General features: G+C 42.5%; 1 pseudogene; it reads left to right on the top strand.

Annotated features, from left to right (window-relative positions):
- The window catches only part of LOC148881127 (serine/arginine-rich splicing factor SR34A-like), a 29157-nt pseudogene extending 10269 nt beyond the window's left edge, over nucleotides 1-18888 (top strand).
- Nucleotides 18889-20184: the final 1296 nt, after the last annotated feature.

Below are 20184 nucleotides of genomic sequence, written 5' to 3'. Positions count from 1 at the left end.
AGCAAATATGAATGCATGTGATAGGGAGACCCATATGATGGACTCTCTAAAGGCCTTCCGTCATTAGCACAATGATGGGTCCTTCAGTAATGAGGAAACGCACCATGAAATTGGGCTATCCATTTGCTGTTGGATCTATTAGAGTGTTTCATAAGATGATAGGGGCGTCATAGACCGATGTGGGAGGGGCTTCACCAGAAAAAGGGAACTCTCTCACGGTACCTTGGCGTAACCTGAATATGATGGGTAAGCACTCACTGGACAGAAAGGTTTACCTGAAAACGGCCCATGGCTCTTTGCACAATGGGGCATCAACCTCCTGGGGCCATTCCCGCTAGCAATAGGTGAGAGAAAGTTCCTAGTGGTGGCAGTAGATTACTTCACAAAGTGGATAGAAGCCAAACCTCTAGCAACAGTTACAGCCCGAAACATACAGAACTTCTTTTGGAAGAACATAGTATGTTGCTTTGGGTTACCTACCTCGGGTACTGATCTCCGACAATGGCAAGCAGTTCGAGGATATCAAGTTCCAAGAATGGTGTCAGAGTATGGGAATTCGGCAGAACTTCACATCGGTCGCGCACCCGCAGGTAAACGGTCAGACAGACGTAATGAACAAAGCCATCCTGAGCGGACTGAAAGCATGTTTAGTCCGAGCTAAAGGGTTGTGGGCGGAAGAGCTACCAAGTGTTTTATGGGCTCACCGAACTACAGAAAAAACCGCCATGGGAGAGACCCCCTTCAACCTCACCTACGGCACTGAAGCGGTAATCCCAACGGAAATTGAAGTACCTACACTGCCACTAGAAACATATGACGATCAAACGAATGGAGACGAGTTACGTACCGATCTAGACCTACTGGAGGAGGTAAGAGACCTCCCGCACATCCGGATAGCGGCCTATCAGCAGCAGGTAGCTCGGTACTACAAAGCCAGAGTAAAGAAACGAAGCTTTCAAGTCAGCGACTTGGTTCTCTGTAAGATTATGGTGCCTGAACCCGGCGTGGGCAAACTTGGACCAAATTGTGAAGGGCCCTATAGAGTAAAGAGAGCGCTTGGGGGGGGCATACGAGCTCGAAACCTTAGAAGGCAAACAAGTACCCCGAGCATGGAACATCGTTAACTTAAGGCGATACTACCTATAGATCGCCAAGCAAAGTGGACGAAATCGCTACAAGAGCCCAAGGGCCAGGATGCCGAGCTAACAAGAGGAACCTCGGCATAGGCAAGCAAAGAAAAGTCGAGCATACTATCAGTTCGGAAAAATATCAGACAAAAGACTAAAGCAAAGCAGAGACTAAGTATTAAACACTAAAACAGGTCGCACGAGTGCAATAACCCAGGCAAGAAACAGATCGGGCATATTATCAGTTCAAAAAAAAGAACAACACAACCGAAAAGATTGTCTATTTCATTGCAAGAAAAGGAAGAGTACATTAAAAAAAAATTTACAAGCCCGGAGCTACTTCTTCCCCTTCAGAAGGTACTTCAACGACACCCGAAGGCCCTGCATCGCCTTCGGAATCCGGCTCGCCATCAGCAGCGTTGGCCATCTCCTGAGTTATACGCGAAGTGGATATGACACTAATGTCGAGGCAGGGTACATGTTCCGGATCATCCACCGGCTCAGTTTGAATTCCCTTTTGTAAGAATCCACCATCAGGTCGTCAAAACGCGGCGAGGCGATGTAGTCCTCAACGGCCTTCTTCTTGGCATCTTCAATACCTTGGGAAAAGATCAGCGTTTTCTCCCTGATGTCCTCCTGAAGATATTCGACTTGATGCTGCAGGTCCAACCTTAGGTCCGCCATATGCTTCACGACTACCCCCATGGCCTCGGCATCCCGCTGAGACATTGCCTGCCTGGCCATAGCAATGCAAGCAGCCTCTTCGGCAGCATGAGCGGCCGCCTCAGCAGCTTGGATATTCGCCTCGGCGGCATGAGAAGCCTCTTGGGTAGCTCACGCCTGCCTCGAGCTCCTCTCCACCTGGGCCGCTAAGGTGTGAATAGAAGAGTTCACCTACCAAAAGAAACAAGTGATTAATGACAGTAAGAGGGATAGAAAACAAAGAGGATAGATGAAATTTGACTCACCACCATAACATGAGTTACGGCACGACAGGCGACCTGGTTCAAGGGAAGATCGGTCCATGCCGCGATCTCCTTGGGGAAAGTAGTCTCCCTACTCTTTTGAAGAGCGTAGTTCAGTGACAACACGCTCCTGAACTCCCCTTGAGCTCCCGAGCCTGAGGGCCCAGCTCATGTATGAGCGGACCCAGAGTAAGCAGGAGCACTAGAGTAGGCGGGAGCACCCGTGTGAGTGGTCTCGACGTAAGGGGCCCCTACCGCTTCTTGCATTGAAGGAGCCACCTCGGGCTCCCTGGGCAGATCCTCCAACGTGTGGTCTAGAACTTGAGGCTCCTCATCCTGGGGCAGCTCGGTACGAGTTCGCTTGGCGACCCGCTTCCTCCTCTTCATGCCTTGGAACAGGCGCCCCCCTCAAGTCCTCTTTGAGTTCATCACACCTGCAGAAAAGAGTTCAGCATCAGAAAAAATGAAAGAACAAAGCGAACAAGAAACATCTAAGCAAGGAACCTACCCGAGCTCAGGCCGGCCGCAATAAGCTTGGCCTCTGTTAGGTACTGATGGCATTTTAACCCTTGCCGTGCCCATTGCCAGAGGCCCTTCACCATCTCTTTATCGAGAGTTACACCAGAATCAGGAGCGGCCTCCCCCCACCCAGTTTGAAAAGGCCACCCTTGTGCACTTCGCACCCCGAAGTAGTCCCGCTTCCACGCCGGGACCTTGTTGGGAAGTACGTGCATAAGCTTAAAACCCGGGCAAGGAGACAGGTAATACACCCACCTTCCCCCAAGAAGAGAACTCAGTTGTTTCTTGAGCATTAAAATGGAGGAGAATATCTCCAAGTCTAAAGGGAAGCCCTGTTCGCAAAAAAGGGAGGTTGTCCCCACCAAATTCCAAATAGAGTTTGGATGAAGCTGGCCAACAGTAACGCCGAAGTGGTTTATGACCTCGACGAGAAGGGGTTGGAAAGGCAATCGCAGCCCCGCAGCGAGCTGCTCCCAAAATATCACGATCTCATCAGGACCGTGTTCCCAAGGAAAGCTACCTGAAGGAATGAAATAGGCGTACCCGCCAGGAAAATTGTAAGAAATAATAAGAGATTCGAGCTCCTCGGGCGTCATGGTCGAAGGACCAAACCTATCTAGCATCCGACCCCGATGAGAGGTAGATGCCAAATTGCCCGAAGCGGCTCGGCCTACGGGTTCGAAGTTGTCCTCAAGTTCCACCTCAGGATCACTAAGGCCATCAGGGGATGAGACTCGGTTCGTAGAACCTACATCAGACCTACTTGAAGAATCGTCTGAGCTATCCAAGATAGACATCGAGGAGAAAAGGTGGATTCAAGAAAGTACTCACCCGAAAAAAGTTTTGAAGGCTCCGAAACTGAAACAAGCAAGAAAACCTTAGAGGTGAAATAACAAGCCTAGACACGAACTGGAAGGCCTGGACGAGAGCTGAAAAGTTGGACACGAGCTCAAGAAGCAAATCGTAGAAGTGACAAATCGACTGGGGTCTCCTGTTATTTATAGCCACAGTAACCAAGAACCAACAGTGCAGATCAAAGCCAATCCAATGGCCCGCATTCACGCTGACCGCACGTCCCCTGAGACCGAGACGTGATTGGCGCACGTCTCTCTGAAATTGATGAAACGTCAGCGCACGTCTTTCTGAAACTGACGATGTGCCAGTGCACATCTTTCTGAAACTGACAACTGCCAGCGCATGTCTCCTCAAAATGGTAGTGGCGCGCTTTTTTCAAAATCAAAAGACCCGCTGTCATGTCTCCCAGTGGCGTGATTTTTTGAAATTTAAAATAAACGTGCGCCGCCACGTCTGTCAACATTTGTAAGCAGGTAGGCATGTTTCTCGCCTTTTTGGACACTCTAGAAAACCGAAGAACCCTGACAAAGCACCTCGCGCTATCAAGATTCGAAGAATGGGACAAATCCACCTACCACCTCGCAAACTCCCCGCTCTAGGGCAAGACCCTTGGCGCGAGGAGTGGGGGGCAATTGATGAAGGAAGATTTGGCCCGACCTCATAGTTACGCAACACGTGGCAAAGGCAACAGCTCAACACAAAAGCGCGCTTAAGGCGCGAGCACCAAGGGGAGGAACCAATGGACCGAACTCCCTTACCAGCAGTCCGAACTCCCTACTAGGAGCTCAAACTCTCCCTTAGGCCCCAAGCCACTCAAAGGACAGTAACCCGAACTACCCTGCCTTATAGCAGTTCAGGACACACCTCACCGAACTAGCCTGCCTTATAGCAGTTTGGGACATACCTCACCGAATCGGCCTGCCATATAGCAGTTCGGGACACACCTCACCGAACTAGCCTACCTTCGAACTCAAGACTTCACCTCGCTCACCACTCCAACACTTCACCTCCAGGACGCCAAACTGAACAAACCGTACCATGCCTGATATCGAGGAAGTTCGTACCCAGGGGCGGCACACCTAACTGACTTGGGATCTGACGCTTGACGGCCGCACTTCAAATGGCCACCTGCCACCGCCATCTCCAGTTATAGAGACGGCTCTGACAAGAAGCAGTAGCGGTTCTGTCCTAGCAGAAAGGATGACACCCGAACCAGCAGAAATAGAGGTAATCATACTCGACCTGACAGAGGCTTCGGAGTGAGTGCACGAAGTGGTTATAAAAGGCCCCCTACCCCCAACAACAAGGTATTTGAACTTTGCGCCATCTGGTCTTTACTTTGCCTTTGAGAGAATACTAACTTGAGCTTCGAAGTTATCTCACCAGGTTCCCCTCGTAGTTCCCTCAACTTCTCCTTTTCAGGCTCCCCGTTGCTCCAGTCAAAGGCGAAATCGTTGACAGCTAAGACCGACCGGATTGCGCTCCATCACCAATAGTTAAGTCCATATCCGGTCCACCCCTCACAAGACCTCATATAGCTAGGAACAACATTGTGTAGTGAACTATTTTAAGTACTCAAAATATATTATTCATTTAGTCATTCAGTTTATTTAGAATAAGGTACCTTATTGCTCAACTCCTTCTAATGAACATATAGAATAATTTCATGGATCATGTTATCTCTGGCATAGGCTGTGATTTTGTGAATTGGTGCTTTTAATATTGCTGTCTGATATATACATTTTTTAATTTCTATCTACAGTATGGTCGTATTGTGGATATTGAGCTGAAAATCCCACCTCGTCCTCCTGGATATTGTTTTGTAGAGGTATTTTTTTTCTCTTTAACCTGATGGTATTTATGCTTGATTACACTATTGACAATTTAAATCTTTTTTAGACTACATATATTCAGTAATGTTTTGTCTATTTATTCCACAGTTTGAGGATGCACGAGATGCTGAAGATGCAATCAGGGGTCGTGATGGCTATAATTTTCATGGTTGTCGTTTGAGGGTAACTGGACTTTCGTTACTGATGCTTTGTCACTAACCAACCCCACCCCCCCTCCCCCCAAAAAAAAACTCCCTAATCCCATATAGGGGTGTCAATGGACCGGTTCTGGATTGGATCCAATCTGATCCAAACCTTATTAAATCGGATTTGGATGGTCCGTTATCATTTATTGGATTGGGCTAATCCAAAATAAATTGGTCCATATTCTTATCGGTCTAAATCGGACCTAAATCAAATTCCCAAGAATCCGATCATGAGGCCAAACCCTTGTCCAATTTGAAACCGATCAAAATTGAAGTCAACATAAAATTACTATTTGAAAGTAATTTTATGAAGGCACTTTACGAAAACACTTTTATGAATGCACTTTTACACAAGCACTTTTATAAAAATAATTTTATGAAAAGTACTTTTACGAAAGAACTTTTACAAAAGTACTTTCATGAAAGCACTTTTAAAAAAGTACTTTTACACGAAGGCACTTTTATAAAAGTAATTTTATGAAAAATACTTTTACACAAGTAAAGTACTTTTATGAAATCACTTCGACAAACGTACTTTTACACAAAAGTACTTTTCTAAAAGTGATTTTACAAAAACACTTTTATGAAAGTACCTTTACAAAAGCACTTTTATGGAAGTACTTTTACAAAAGCACTTTTGTTCATTCACTTTGGACTGGATTGGATTACAGCAGGTGTTGCTTTTTATATATTTTCTGAATTTCTAATGTTATTTTGGTGTTTGATTCAATTTGGATTGGATTGGACCCAATCCGGTCCATTTGCATTTTATTTGGACAGGGTTGGACTTGATTTGTATGGATTTGGACTGAATTTGGTCCAGTTCATTAGTAAATGGACCAATATTGGATTGGACCAAATCCAGTCCAATTGACAGCCCTAGTTCCATATGTGTTGTGCCATTCTTTATGTGATTTCTTATTTGAAATGGCTTTGGAGTTAAATTCCCCAATTGTAGGGCTATAAATGCATCTCTTTTTCTGCACTAGAATCTGTATCCGATCCCATTAAGGTGGTCCAAATTTGATCTATTTATAATTGGATGTTTATACTCAAACCAGTTCTATATGATCCAATAATATTTTTCATACATGTTTGTGCTTTTATCTACACATTAATGCATCTATTAGCAAAGCTGGTTTGAAAGTTGTATCTTAACTGAGGGTTCAAATTCAAGTGTCATATAAGTTATTTTCAAGTCATTTTATCCTTGATTTACATTATCAAATTCCTTTTTAGTTCAATTTCTTAATAACATATGATATTCATATTATTTTTAGTTTAATTGATTAATTGTATTCAATATCTGAATCTGTTCTGTGATATAATCTGATTCTACTTTCAGTCAACCCTAATCCCATACAACTAATGGCTTTAAATAATCAATGGACCCAACTATTATCAGAAATACACATATGCCCCTCTTCCTTCCATGAATACATGCAAGTCCCTGGCTTTAAATAATCAATGGACCCAACTATTATCAGAAATACACATATGCCCCTCTTCCTTCCATGAATACATGCAAGTCCCCAAAAGTTTATCAACATTACAAGTATTCCCCTACAGTATAACCTTATCAACATTACAAGTATTCCCCTATAACAGTATAACCTCCAACACTCTTCCTGAAAGAAAACCCAAATACAACCAACCACAATATCTATCTATACCCTCCCTCAAACTCAAGGTGGGAAAACCAACTTGAGTTTGCAAGTAAAGATGCTGAAGCAACCTCATGAAAATCGGCTAGTCGTTGAAGCAGCGGCCATACTCGAGATGTTGAAGTAGCCTCTTAGAAACCAGAGTTGGCTTTTAGAAAGTTGAATGAGGTAAAAACATGATATGAATTATGAGCTTGTGTTGGAAAGCCAGAGTACAGCCATGCCATGGTCTAGTAACCACCAAACAGAAGCTGAACAAAGAACTGAAGCTAGCTATTGAGAGCCCAATCGTAATAATCGAACTAAATAGCCAACTATGTAAACCAACTAGATAACCAGTTAGCTATTGGAGTTGACTAGCAGAAAGGCAACTATTAACTCCATAACCATAACCAGATCAAAGAACTAGAGTTGGAACATAATAAATATTCAAAAGGCAACTGATCATGATTCAAAATGGAGCATAATAAAGAATCATTGATGAAGCATTTCATCAAACATCTTTCATGTAGAACAGACATGAGCTGAAGAAATCAGATATTGACTGATGATGATAACCCAAAATTCACTAAAATATTCGAAACATAGTTTTCAAGGTGTCTAGGCAATTCTGGGCGACACTGAGGCACCTAGGCGAAAAGAATTTCATAATATAAAGAATTAACTTTTGGTTAGTTCCCTAGTTTTATATGCCATTCAGTATGTATATTAATTGAAAAAATAGCAATTTTCTTTATAAAGAACATTAAATTTCCTCTGAAAAGAATCACAACTAAAAGATAAAAATCTTTTACATATCCTAATTTCATTATTTTCAAAAATAATACTATAATAAGTATTTAATAGAGAAATTTCATATCAATTAGCAGCTAAAGAAGGTCTTAACTTCATATGATAAATATTCAAAATGGAGAGTAAAATAAAAAAACAAGGATGGTATTTCTGTTTTATTTAATTAGAGAGAGAGAATATAAAAAAAGGGAACCTCTTGATACTTCTTTTCTTTCTTTCCTCTTGCTTTTTTTCTTTCTTTCTATATTTCTTTTTTTCTTCTCAAAACCCTTTGATCTTTTAAATTTCAATAGTAAAACATTAAAACAAAGTATAAATGATATATATATATATATATATATATATATAGCATATAATAAAATGTATAAACACACATATTAAGAAGATACAACAATATAAATGATATTATATAAGGCACCCGCCTTGTCATTTTTGTCACCAAGACGGGTGCCTAGGTGTTTGGGTGAGGCCTAGGATAAGATCAGAACTGATCATGAATTCATAATAAAGAATGACCATTACAAAAATCGTGCACCATTGGGACATTTTCTCAAACATCTAAAACACCAAATAGTCACCTTGAGCAAGGTTTTAAATTTCACAACGTATCGGCCAATATGGGCCAATACGTATCGTTTCGAAAGAGTTCCAATACACGAAACATGTATAATTTGGTTTCATATTTTTTTTGTCTGATAACTTGTTAAAAATCACAAACCAAAGGTAACAAGTTTCGAACCCAAGTCATTTGGTTATAACAATAATCAATTATCCGTTATGCCACCCTTAATTACTTGTTAGAATGACATGTTTTTTTATACTTAAAGTAATCTTTCTTGCCTTAGTGGATGTTTCCCAACAAATGCTATAAAGTTGATTATTAATATTTATATAATAATAAGATGAAAACAAGTTATATTTATTTATTAAAAATTAAGGTATATATTAACTTGTATACATAATAATATTATCTAAATCTATATATAATAAATATTAACTGATAAATGATTTCAAAAAAATATTAACTAATGAATATTAGTATATATACACACATTTTAGTTCTCTAATTTTTCAATGGTTACTAATTATATCCCATTACTTTATATAAATCATTAAAGAATGGTTTTTATGTTTAAATAAATTAGTTATACTCACATAAAACTCATTTTTATTACTGTTCATATTTTTAATGATGTTTTTTGAATTTTCTAGTGTATCCATGTGTATCTTGATTTTTCGTCTCTTAAAATTATCTTTCCGATACACCTTGCATTTCTGATACTTTGAACCTTGACCTTGAGATCAAAACTACTTAGTAAACTTAGTCTGATGCTATAGAGCATAAATCCTAAGTCAAAGAAGGAAAATATAAATTCTGCTTGAGGAGTCGTCATTTCCAGAGCCAACAATATAGAAAATCCAAAAAAAAGGCTACAATGACATTAAAGTAAAAACTGGAAAATGCCCTAGTTTATCAACCGGATCAGACTTCTTTGCACAAACGACCATTTGGTCTTCTTTCTTATGTAAAAAACAACCTGAACTCTAGAAGCTCAAGTCCTGATTTCACCAGGTGTATCAAAAGAAAAATCAAATCTGATATTACTTTTTCATGGGTTCTGACAAAACCATTGAGAAGCAATATCACCCCTTTAGGGGTCCAGAAAAAATGATAATAGTACCCAAGAAGAAAATAGGGAGCTTACATCCACGAGGAGAGGGGAAAATGTTCACTATGAGAATAATAAATACATAGCTGATCTCTTATTGTCTTGCAACAAAATGTCTACTCTCACTCAACCCAAAAGTTTATCAGCATTACAAGTATATACTTGTAACCTCCAAAGGTTATGCCAAGTCAGCATGGGCAGTTACGGGAAAGGCATGATGGAAACTGCACCGAACCAAACATCTTTTCTAGGTCTTTGTACACCTACCCAACATCAATCCAGTCATATGCCATCATCTAAAGCTCTGTTTCACAGATCAGGGCGTCAATGTGGTGATGTTTTATAGGGTTTAGTGGCTAGGATGGCTGTTTTGCACACCTATTTATGCTTGCTGATAGTGTTGTGTATGTTCATGCCCTTAATTTCTTTTAAAATTAATGTTTTGCACACCTATTTAAGCTTATGTATTTTTATTTCACCTAATAGATTTTTAAAACATTTAATTTCTATAAAAAATAATGTTTTCTTATATCTTATATATTAAATGTTTTTCTTTTCTTTTCAAAAAATTGCCCCTTGCTTTGTCTGAGCGCGCCCTCAGTTTGTGTCTCAGGCGTTAGAAGGCCCTTAATCTTTTATTGTGCATTTTGCTTTTAAAACACTGCTTTAGTTGTAGGCATAATGCCCAATTGAAAAGAGGATACTGTAAAGGATTTTTCACTCCCTACGAGTGACCTACCTTCATTTGGAAGGTGGGGTACTTGTGGTGCATTAAGCACTTCCTACTTCCTACTTTTATTGGAAGACAAGAGTGCCCCTCTCTCTTTCTTCTATGTTAACTAGTTTTTCTTCTAAACAATAATTCCTTTATTCATTGAACTTGATTCACATGCTCACCTTGGCTTGTCAGGGCTGTATAACTGCGTAAGTGCAGTGTCTGCTCAACTTTACTCATGGAAAATATGGTGCAGTCTATGGGCCCATTTTGGAGTGCTGAGCTGAAGATTCAGCTAAGCTGGTTCAGCTTCTTTGTAGCACTCCAGATAAGCAACTATAGGAAGCTGAAGCGACAGCCCTTAAAATAACTGACTAACAGCCAATTTGGGCTCTCCGGATTTTTCACCTAACATTAGCTTATAGGCTGTCTGTGAGAGCCCACCTCTGAAAGTCCGAAGCCACTGCACTTCAGCCCTTCTAAACAGGCACTATGTCAGGTATATCATCCATTCATACTAACTATGAAAACCTGGCACTGTTAGTAAACACTTTTTCCCCTGCCACCACCCTTACCATCACTATTTCTAATGCTGGTTTTTTTTTTTTTTTTTTTCTAGCTGGTTATGCTTGATTTCTAATCAAACAAGAGGTATGGGTGCAGGAACATAATGTATAAAAGGTAGATTAATGAGGTGGATATCTAGACATGGGGCCATTAGGAATGATAGAAATAAATGGGAGTAGGATAACACTTTATTATAATTTGATTTCTGTTCCTTTTAGGAGAGTTCCAAGGTGAGCATCCTTCCATTTCTAAGTTATAGTTTTAAGCTGAGATCATTAATGTACAGAATCGTGACACATTTTTCTTTATATGATTTCTTGTTTGACACTCATTGCAGGTTGAGCTTGCTCATGGTGGTAGAGGATCATCTTCAACTGATCGTCGTGGTGGTTATGGTGGAGGTGGTGGGTGATCTAGTGGTGTTTCACACCATTCTGAATATCGAAGTTCATTTAGTTTGCTTTACTTATTTTTGGTAGGCCTTGGTTGTGGTTTTGCTATAGATTGTTAGATTTTCTTGGATGAAGCTGAATTTTGTTTCGTGCATTTTCCCATGTAGTTGTTGTTCGTCGACTGCCTTCCTCTGTTTCATGGCAAGATTTAAAGGTAAGTTTTACTACATCACTGAATATTCAAGTTCTGAGTCCCCAACTGTACTAATTCATTTAGTGGTATTTTTGTTTTTCAGGATCATATGCGAAAGGCTGGGGATGTATGTGATGAGGGCAGATTTGGCCCTCTAGTAAAATTGTGACACGTGGCACCTCGTGACAATTAGGAAAACACCCAGCCAACAAACTTACGAAGTTGGTGACCCACCCGGGCACCAGTCTGGCCGGCCTGGCGCGACCTGTGCGCGGCCTGACGCGCGCTTGCGCGACCTGCGCGGCGCGCACGCGGCACACGCGACCTGCGCGGCGCGCGCGTGGCCTGCGTGAACTGCGCATGGCGCGCACGAACTGCGCGCGACCTAGCGCGCGGCCTGCGCGACCTGGCCGACCTCGACCAGCCTAGCGCATGATCCGGCCAAGGCGCCAGCTTGACGACCTAGACACTGACCCGCCGACTGACACAGGCGCCAGCTTGACGACCTGATCTAGACACTGACCCGCCGACTGACACAAGTGCCGACTTGATGACCTGGCCTAGACACCGACCCGCCGACTGACGCAGACACCCCTCTTGACAACCCGGCCCAAGCGCCGACCTGGCCACCTGACACAAGCACCTGCCTAACGACCTCGAGGAGTTCACCACCGTACCCCGATTCTAACAGGATGCGACGAGTCTTACCGTTTGGAGGCTTTTCACCCACCTAACCCACGAGGACTCCGGTATATAAAGACCTCACCCCCCAAAGGGGAAGGGGATGGAAAAAGAAAGGGAAGTAACCCTGCTCTCTAGCTCTCTCATATTATCTTCAAAGCTCTCTACAATAAGAGTGCTAACTTAAGCATCGGAGAGCCCCCATCGGGAAAGTACCCCCAGGACCTCTGATTCAGTTCTCGCAGGTCCTTCAGCTCCCCCCGCCTACGAAGAGGAGGAAGAGATGGAGTTCTCGGAAGTCCCTCAGCTCCCCCCAACTACAAGGAGGAGGAAGAGATGGAGTTCTCGGAGGTCCCTCAGCTCCCGCCACCTACAAAGAGGAGGAAAAGATGGAGTTCTCGCAGGTCTCTCAGCTCCCGCCACCTACAAAGAGGAGGAAAAGATGAAGTTCTCGCAGGTCTCTCAGCTCCCGCCACCTACAAAGGGGAGGAAAAGATGAAGTTCTCGTAGGTCTCTCAGCCCCCGCCACCTACAAAGAGGAGGAAAAGATGAAGTTCTCGCAGATCCCTCATCTCCCGCAGCCTACAAAGGAAAGAAGACCACCTCATGCTGAGGGCAGTCGGATTGCGCCGCACCAGGGAGCTCCAACATTCTCTAAGGCATCGGTCGCCCAGTAGGGAGTTCGCCAGGCAGTTCGCCCCCAGGCAGTTCGTCCCCAGGCAGTTCGTCACCAGGCAGTTCGCCCCAAGGCAATTCGCCCCCAGGCAGTTCGCCACCAAGGTAGTTCGCCCCCAGGCAGTTCGCCACCAAGGCAGTTCGCCCCCAGGTAGTTCGCCACCAAGGCAGTTCGCCCCTAGGCAGTTCACCACCAGGGAGTTCGCCACCAGGCAGTTCGCCCCCAGGCAGTTCGTCCCCAGGCAGTTTGCCACCAGGCAGTTCGCCACCAAGGCAGTTCGCCCCCAGGCAGTTCGCCACCAAGGCAGTTCGCCCTTAGGCAGTTTGCCACCAAGGCAGTTCGCCCCCAGGCAGTTCGCCACCAAGGCAGTTCGCCCCCAAGCAGTTCGCCACCAAGGCAGTTCGCCCCTAGGCAGTTCACCACCAGGGAGTTCGCCACCAGGCAGTTCGCCCCCAGGCAGTTCGCCCCTAGGCAGTTCTCCACCAAGGCAGTTCACCCCCAGGCAGTTCGCCACCAAGGCAGTTCGCCCCCAGGCAGGTTGCCCCTAGGCAGTTCGCCACCAGGCAGTTCGCCCCCAGGCAGTTGGCCCCAAGGCAGTTCGCCCCCATGCAGTTCGCCACCAAGGCAGTTCGCCCCCAGGCAGTTCGCCACCAAGGCAGTTCGCCCCCAGGTAGTTCGCCACCAAGGCAGTTCGCCCCTAGGCAGTTCGCCACCAGGGAGTTCGCCACCAGGCAGTTCGCCCCCAGGCAGTTCGTCCCCAGGCAGTTTGCCACCAGGCAGTTCGCCACCAAGGCAGTTCGCCCCCAGGCAGTTCGCCACCAAGGCAGTTCGCCCTTAGGCAGTTTGCCACCAAGGCAGTTCGCCCCCAGGCAGTTCGCCACCAAGGCAGTTCGCCCCCAAGCAGTTCGCCACCAAGGCAGTTCGCCCCTAGGCAGTTCACCACCAGGGAGTTCGCCACCAGGCAGTTCGCCCCCAGGCAGTTCGCCCCTAGGCAGTTCTCCACCAAGGCAGTTCACCCCCAGGCAGTTCGCCACCAAGGCAGTTCGCCCCCAGGCAGGTTGCCCCTAGGCAGTTCGCCACCAGGCAGTTCGCCCCCAGGCAGTTGGCCCCAAGGCAGTTCGCCCCCATGCAGTTCGCCACCAAGGCAGTTCGCCCCAGGCAGTTCGCCACTAGGCAGTTCGCCCCCAGGCAGTTCACCACCAAGGCAGTTCGCCCCCAGGCAGTTCGCCACCAGGCAATTCGCCACCAAGGCAGTTCGCCCTTGGGCAGTTCGCCCCCATGCAGTTCGCCACCAAGCAGTTAGTCACCAAGCAGTTCTCCCCCAGGGAGTTCGCCACCAAGTAGCTCGTCACTAAGACACGCCACCACCGGGTTGAATAACGAGGTACTTTGCTAAAAAATTTTACATCACAAAACATTGGTACGTGGCCAAAAACGGTTACATCAGTATGTTTTGCACAAGTTTTCCGTGATGGTGATGGTATGTTTATTTTGGTAAATATTATTGTTTCATCTGTGCTAACTTGCTAACCAGGGATGATATATGCAGCAGGAGTATAAAATTTCTTTAATACTTTTTTTTATTTTATTTATTTATTGCTCTTTGTATCCACTTCCTTCTCACCCCCTCTCTCATTTATTCAGTATATATTTTGTTTACCTATAAAGAAGTCCATTTGCTACATCAAATGTGCTTTTAATGCATTGATAATATCCTAGTGAAGTAGGTATTGCCTCTGCTGATTGTAAAGAGTAAATATGATTCTTGGTCTACAGTTACAAGTACCAGAAAAATATCGAGGGCGTTATCATGATGGTAGCTAATAAAACACATTTAATCTAGTTCATTTGAGGCAATATAACCTTGCAGAAGGATTTCACACTTTGATTGTTTGAACTTTGAACACTTGTGAAGTTTTTTTAATCAATATGTACATATTACCTTACTAATTCATTTCTCTGCGTAAAACAGCAAATTGATGGTGTATTATTACTTTTGTGTTCAATGTATAATGAGTTATTGTTAAAGTCTGAGCCTTGTAGCAGTGCCACAAATTTTGCTGTTGATTTGCTACTATTTTTATGGGCAAACTTTTGCACTAAAGTGCTGAGTGTTGTTTCAGGAACCATGGGTCTGGTTGACTACACTAATTATGAGGACATGAAATATGCTGTAATTACCAGCATATCATTATTATTTTTGCATCTTCTTGTGGTTTACTGCACATGGATTTTTCTTCCAAGTTGACAACATATCTATTGTTCTTGATGACTCTGAATTTAGAAATCCTTTTTCAAGGGCTTATATCCGGGTAATTCTTTTATATCATACATTTCCCCTTGTAATTGAAGAATTAGTGTGTTTTTTCGGTTGGCAAATTTGGGTGTTCCCTGCAAGGGCATTCACTTTTTGTAATTAATTTATCAAAAACTTGTTTTGCACCTTCCATTGCACGATTTTACAAGCCCACCATTTTGCATTAACTAAGTTTGAAGAAATGCATACTTTTTTTTTGGAAATTTTTCTTACACTAAAATGCTTGAGGCATGAATTATTTTTTATTTTTATCAGCAGGCATGAGATTATCCATACACTATATATAAGAATGGAAATGCTTGAATAAAAGGAATCTCCTGCGGTTCAGTAATGGGCTATGCTTCTGTTTCTTTTGTTGAGCGTTAATTGTTGCAGGTGAGGAGCTATGAAGGCAGTCCAACTAGAAGCCATAACCGGAGTAGAAGCAGGAGCATAAAGAGGAGTCAGAGGTATCATTCTGTACATTGCAATTTTGTAAGATTTATATATTTATTTTATTTTCACGCCTGTCCCACAGTTCATGATAGTCATACTTCTTTCTGCAGCAAGTCATTAGATCGTTCTGCCTCCAGATCTCCATCACGATCTAGATCTGCATCTCCTGCCAGGTAATTGATGGTTACATTATATTTACTGTGGCAATCCTTTTATGCTATTTTAAATGCAGTTTTGTGTGTTGCAGTTTGTTTTACTTGGTCAATACATCTTATCCTATTTAAAAATGCAGATAAAAGTTGAGGTCAAGATCCAGGTCAGGTTGTCCACTCAAGGTAAGTTCTTTCCCCTCATTTCAAAGATAGAAGGCATTCCTTCTCACCATTTTTCTTAATGGGGAACACTTTTACTGTGTATTGTTATTATTTGTTTTTGTAAAGCTGTTATTTTTTGTTTTTGTTTTTTTGTAAAGCTCGTAGGCTACTGTGCATTGTTGGATAGTAAAAAGGTAGGATACAGAAATTTGGTGTTATGTTCATATTTTAATATATGTGCTTAGAACTGCATCGTCATTAATACAAATGGACCAAATCGTGACAATTTCTGACCCAACCCACTTGATCCATCCTCGTGCAACCTTCCCGAGTCCATTCATTTAAGATGTGGTGGAATATGGATTGAGCAATCAATTGTCTATTAAAAAGGGCTGGGTTAGGTTGGGCTATGATTAACCATTTTGGTCAAGACCTGAATGTTTTTTTGGCAGGCAACCATATAAAAGAAGCTGATTTACATATATCTACAGTCCTTTTATTCTTAATAAGGATGTATCTACATGGATTTAAATATTCAACTGGGTCAACATTGGCTGGATTAGGTTGGGTTGCAACCCATGTACATATTAGAATTAAGGGTATGGTTGATGGATGGGTTGGCTTTCAACCCTTATCCAACCCAATCCATCCATTTGTCACCTTAAACTTAACTGTGAATCGCTGCACAATGTTATTCAAAATCCTAATGGACAACAAATTACCCCCCTCCGGTCTGCCCCAACATATGGGAGCATGCAAGCTAGTCGTTTAGGGGAGATGAGAGAAGGCTCAAATTGGTTTGGGGCCCAAAACTGCAGTATGTGTCACCTGGTGTTATAGAAGCTATAATATTAAAATATTTAAAATTTCAATGACCAATATTACTTGTAGAAAACTAATAAAATATGGGGCACAGGGTGATATTAATATTGCACAAGTGGCTAATCCAGAGGGTCCCCCGTTTGGTGGATGGCGTTGGCTACATGATCCCTCCATGTGGCAGAAATATGACAGGTTGTAGGGAAAATATTCCATTTTAGTTTTCATGGCATTTCAGTACAATTTTTCACGAACGTAGTGTAAGAATGAATTCATTTCTTAAAGGAAAATGGAACTGTGTGCAAAAATTGGCATTCTTCCGACTTTATGACTTCAGCTCCCTTGCCATTATATTTTCACACACTAGTAGAACCCTTTCTTAAATACCTAGAAGTATTTTATTCTTGTTGCTGGAATTAAATAGAACATCTTTATTAAGGAAATGTCTTTAATAAAACCAATTTCTATTTTAGTGAGTTTATTTCATTGCATAATGAATCTATGGACTGTTTTCATATAATGTGACGTCCATTTCCAGCAGTTTTTTCCATCTGTGGTTGAGCCAGCTGATTGGACTGGTTGACCTATTTGTGGGCAATATTTCTAGGTCTGTTTCATCCCCAAGCCATTTGCCTGCAAAAAACTGTTGACTCCGTCAACGACCTAGTGACCCAGCCAGTTGAAGCACTCAATGACCTTGGTCTGTGGGTCACACACTAGACATTTATTCCCTTTTCTCTTTTTTTTGTATGTATTTTTAGTCATTTTCATCGTTAATAACAATAGTTCTTACTTATCACTTGTTTTTATCCAATATAATGAATGTATTATACTAGGAATATGTCCAAAATTTTCTGTAGTTTTATTTATTTTTTATATTTTTATTATTTAATTCATGATATCACGAATTGACCATTTAATCCAGATGATTTAACTGCTGACCTGCCGCCCTGATAGAAAATAGGTTCCATTTCTGTATTGGTTTCATAAACACTGATTTCCCAAACCCCAGGTGCTTTCCTTGCCTCATTCCCCAGTTGGAATGAGGAGGAGAAAAAGAAGAAAAGAAACTTCTGTTGTGCAGGTAGGGTAAACCCCTAGGCCCTGGAACCGGCCTAGGTGAGGGGTTGGTTCCAAGAATTTGGAACCAAACCCTACCCGGTAACAGATTGGGTAGGGTTGGTTCCGGGTAAAATCTATCCATTTGCTCATCCCTATTCTTTCAGGTCTGGTTTCCATTAAAGTGCTAAAATCTGATTGAACTTCTAATCATTTCCAATGCCAAGGCTTATGCATCCTTTCGTACTTCTGCTTTTCTGATCTTATTACTGAAACCTGTCCTTTCAGGCGAGATCTGGTAGTGATTGAACAGCTTGCCAGAGTGAAACCTTCATAAATCAATGCATCCTTTCGTACTCCTGCTTTTCTGATCTTATTACTGAAACTTGTCCTTTCAGGCGAGATCTGGTAGTGATTGAACCCCTTGCCAGAGTGAAACCTTCATAAATCATAAACGAAGATGAGTTTGAAAAATGTTGTAATATTGGTGGATCCAATGGAAGTGTATCTCATCTCCTGTATTTCTGCTGTTATTTGCTTGCAATTTCAAGTCATGATCTTGGTCGTAGAGAAGTAGAGACAGGTAGCCTCGCCCTTGTAGGTTACTTGGGACGTCAAAGTTCAAGCAACCTCCTTAAAGTTAATGTTTCACGTCACTGTATTTACCTTCGACTGCTTTAAAAACTCATTTTTGAACACGACGTTACTTTCTGAGTTCTGTTTATGCTTTGCTTTGCTTTTCATTTCTTTTTTTTTCATGTGATACTTCTGATGGCAGTTCATAATTGTTAGGGGTTTTTATGGTCCAGTCCAAAAATCCCTTATGCCGTTATTATTAGTCCAGTTTTCTGGCATCGCATTCTCACATTCAGATGGAAGCTATGAAAAATATCGGGTTGCCTTCCGTCACGGTGATGAAAGCTATTACGATGCAATGACTTCATCATACATAATGATGCCTAATAACCCCTGGAGTGAGACAGAGATAAACAGAAATGCAATGCTTGCGTGCATCATGGACCTTGTCCATTACGGAGGTGTCAAATCACTAGAGATGGAAAATCTATGGTACTGGAAAAATTTTCGCTGATCAAACCACTCCCGTGAATTTTGATTAATAGGTCCGACTTATTGGTGGTCACCTCTTTCCAGTCTTCTCGAATGCAGGGTTTAGGGGCTGTCACTTGTTTTTATGAAGCCCATGATTGCCAGGCAGGACAAGGTCCAGAATGTTTTGTTTCTCAGCGAAAAAATATGGCCACGTTTGGCATCACTCCGAAGAATCATTTCTGGTGATTCTTTTGATTTTAAGAATGAGAATTCTGTTTGGTTCGCCCAGAGTATTCATTTTTCATTTGAAACGGAATGAGAAAACTTATCGTGGAATTAAAGGTGTAAATCAGACCGTGTCACCTGTGGCCCGGCATGTCGGCATGGCTTGGCACGAACTTGAACCAGCTTGACATTATAGTCTGCGGGTCATGTTAGGCCCGGCACGATCATGCAGGCCATGTTGGGCCTAGGGTTTTAGGTCCATGAGCTGGCACGACGCAACACGATTGAGCGGGCTATGTCGCTCACGGCCTGCGGGCCGGAATATAATATATTAATAAAATAAATAATTTTTTTAATTTTATTATACTAATTTATTTAATTATTGTATATATAAGTAATTATATACACAAAATTCATATAAAATTAAAATTTTAAATTTTTTTGTCAATTTTTTTAAATAAATAACTTTGGCCCGATGCATGGCCCAACCAGGTCCAAGGCTCGACCCATGGACCGGCCTGGCCCACGGCCGTGCACACGGGCCTGGGTCGTGGGCTGTATTCGCTCAGCATAGCCCACTTTACACCTCTACCTGGAGTGCGATTCCTGAGTGACAAAATTTGGATTCTAAAAATGAGATTCTTTGGAATGCTAATTTTCACTACGTCCTCCCTTTAAAAACTGAACACATGTGCCATACTTATAAGAGTAGGGGTGAAATAGTAAATTTCCACAAAATCAAAACCTCTATTCATCAAAACTCCAAACACCCACCCATCGTTTTTTCCACTCTTCCTTCCCCCACCCACTACGACAGTTTAACTCTGCTTTTGAACCACACTTGGACGGTTTAACTTTGGCTGGGCTCAACCGCGTGCTCTAATTCTTAGGATCCAGAAAATCCAGAATCCATTCTGTTTTTCTATGAAGATAAGAATCTAAAGAATTGATGCCAAATGGGAGATGTATCTTCTGCTTGTTAGATTTTATTTTGTGATTTTTTTCATTCCAATAAGTTCATGATATTCCAGTCTTTCACCTGTGCTCCTTTTCGTTTTTTTTTTTTTTTTTGTTAGACGTGCTCCTGTCAATTCCTTGAAGGTCGCATCTT

Source organism: Nelumbo lutea, chromosome 1, assembly GCF_056320005.1.
Source record: "Nelumbo lutea isolate HS-2025 chromosome 1, American lotus-T2T, whole genome shotgun sequence".
Taxonomy (NCBI): domain Eukaryota; kingdom Viridiplantae; phylum Streptophyta; class Magnoliopsida; order Proteales; family Nelumbonaceae; genus Nelumbo; species Nelumbo lutea.
This window is presented reverse-complemented; position numbering and strand designations above follow the sequence as displayed.